The sequence below is a fragment of the Lynx rufus genome, unplaced genomic scaffold, assembly GCF_022079265.1.
Source record: "Lynx rufus isolate CCGP_SWC_20201006 ecotype Redwood Valley unplaced genomic scaffold, mLynRuf1.p SCAF_7, whole genome shotgun sequence".
Lineage (NCBI taxonomy): Eukaryota > Metazoa > Chordata > Mammalia > Carnivora > Felidae > Lynx > Lynx rufus.
The window spans coordinates 28,921,535-28,924,346 of NW_025814889.1; the positions used below are offsets into that span (position 1 = coordinate 28,921,535).

Consider the following 2,812-nt stretch of genomic DNA (forward strand, 5'->3'; position numbering starts at 1 on the left):
AGTTTCCCCGGATATAAGCCTCTTTGATTTTCAGAGTCAATGTTTTGGGGGTCTTATCTCTCTGGTGCAGATCCTTAGGGTTGGAGTGCTTGATATGGGGCATAAACCTCTCACTTCTCAGGGAGAGACTCCAGACCTGTGAGATCCCTCCCTATTGTGTATGGGTTGCTGCATGTTGTGTGGGGAATGAAGTTTTTGGTGAGATTGTATTTCTGCCTCTCCTTCCTTTCTCAGTGTGGCCCCTTTAGCCTTCATTATGGAGAGAGATGTTCAGCTAGGTTTCTGTTCTCTTTTAGAGGGAATTATCCCTTTTGTAGCTATAGATTTGGTATCTGTGGGGGAAGTTGAGTTCAGTCATGGTCTTCCTTGGCCACCATCTTCAGGCTCCAGGTTTTCTCTTACAGGACTGGAAGCAGGGGCCTTTACTTGGAATTCATTGGAATTCAGTGAATACCTGGAATTCACTGTTTGTTACCAGTTAACTCATTGTATGGTACAAATTCATTCATCCTAAGCAATTCTCACTCATGTGCATAGAAAATTCCGTTTTCACACATTACATTTGGTTGAGTTTTTTTTCCTCTTCCTTATTTAACTTTCCACTATTATAGAGAACTGTTTTAATGCTATTTAATTTTTATTGTTGTTGTTCAGTCCGTTGAGCTTTATAAGGAAAATTGTATGAATATACACATGCACATACAGACATCCCTTCTCATTTCCTACAGTGCTAAAAAGATCAACTGAGTAAGTTTGAAGATCTAATTGGCTTTTTTCAATGATTCATGGATCCCATTTAGCAAATAGAAAGGACCTCCAAAGAGCTCTACAATATGGAAGGCTTTTATAGGCAGAAGGGGGAAAAGAATGGATTGTTTCAAGCAAAGTCAAAGTCACTAGGATTACCTCACTAGTGCTGATTAGGACATTTCAGACTGACTGGTTAAGATTACATCCTAGGAGGGGCTGAAACTGCACTTAGTTTAGGTATTAACCTCTCTTGGCTTGCTGATGTGGGGTTTAGCACAAGTGGCTCCATTTTGGAAATCCTAATGTTTCTTTTTTAACATACCCAAAGTTATTGATTCCAAGGAACTGAAGTAGTGCTTGTGATGATAGATGCTCTTTGGAGAGCATATAACCAGTCTGTAGGATCTGGAGAGGAAACAAAACTGATGCTCCCATCTTCTCTTCCAGAGTAGAGAACTTTGACATCCCAGGCCCTTGACTGGGTTAGATTGCCCTGGAGCAGTTTCAAAGCTAATCTCATGCCATTACATGGAAATAGAGGGATTCTGTGCACCACCAGCTTGATTTTGCATTGGAAAGCCAGAGTTTTTATTCTATATCCAGATAATTCCATCAAGAAATGGTTATTATATATGATTATTAGCCTACTTAAAGTAGAAAAGACTTTTATGCATAACAGCAAAGAAAGAAATCATAAAGGGGAAGACAGATAGATTTTGCTACAAAAAAGGGAACATATTTACAAGTAAAAAAATACCGTAAATAAAACTAAAAGGCAAATAAAAATATTGGAAGGTATTTGCAAACTACATGACAAAGGATGACAGAGGATTAGGGCTAATGTTTTTAAGACATGGAGAGTTCTTTCCAACTTCTATAAATAAAATTAGGTTTCTGTTTTTTCCCTTTTAGGGATAGTATCCAGAGGCATTCAAATGGTCCCGCATTTGACATACCATTGTAGGCGATTTTACAAATACAACCTCTAGCAAAACTAGGCTGCCCTGAGCCCCTGGTATTAGAATTGTTTCTCTTTAAAACAAGAAGAGTGGGGACAGTACACAAAATCCACATGTGGCATGTGCCCAGGCCAACTTCAAGGGGTTTGTGCAATGAGATCTGAAGTGTTTATGAGACTGTCTAAAACCAAAAAAACATGTCCTCCAGGCCTGTGGCGCTTCCGTGGTTGCTAAATGTCTCCAGGACAGGATCAAGAGTGCTTTTCTGATCGAGGAGCAGAAAATCATTATGAAAGTGTTGAAGGCACAAACACAGAATCAGAAAGCTAAATTAAAAAATGGACCTTTTCTGGGGCTCCTGGGTGGCTCAGTCGGTTAAGCAAACAACTTCAGCTCAGGTCATGATCTCATGGTTGGTGAGTTCAAACCCCATGTCAGGCTCTGTGCTGACAGCTCAAAGCCTGGAGCCTGCTTCAGATTCTGTCTCCATCTCTCTCTGCCCCTTCCCTGCTCCTGCTTTGTCTCTCTGTCAAATATAAATAAAACATTAAAAAAATTTAAAAAATAATAAAAAAATGGACCTTTTCTAACTAATAAAAAAAGCAAAAGACTCCTAAAAAATTAAGTTTCCATTACTACTTCATGGAAAGTGGATGGGCATATTTTCACCAAGTTTGGAATGATTTCAGGGTGATTCGACCTAAAATATAGCTCATGTATTGTACAAGGAATCCATCTGGGGAAAGACCGAGGGAGATGGGCAGTCCTACTTTAGAACAGCTGAACCTGAGGTTCAAAGCAAGGCATTGGCAGTTCCTACTGCATCAGACATACTAGTGAAAGTATTAATGGTGTCAATACTAGCTAAAGCATAGAGTGTTATGAGATTGAGATAACCCACATAAAGTGCTAAACTCAATGCCTGGCACATTCCCTTATTTATTCTACTCTGAAAATTTTTATCACATGACTGCTGTGTCCCAAACACTCTGTTAGGTGCTGGGGATACAGCAATAAACAAAACAGACATAATCTTTAGCTTCTTGGGGCTTACATTTGACTGACACATAGTAAAACATCATAAATCATAGGTAGCATTATCA

The 2,812-nt window shown here is 39.3% G+C and overlaps 1 pseudogene; it reads left to right on the top strand.

The window, feature by feature from the left end:
- The first annotated feature begins 1,685 nt into the window (after positions 1 to 1,685).
- On the top strand, positions 1,686 to 2,584 carry LOC124501828 (60S ribosomal protein L34-like; annotated as a pseudogene).
- The last annotated feature ends 228 nt before the right edge of the window (positions 2,585 to 2,812 follow it).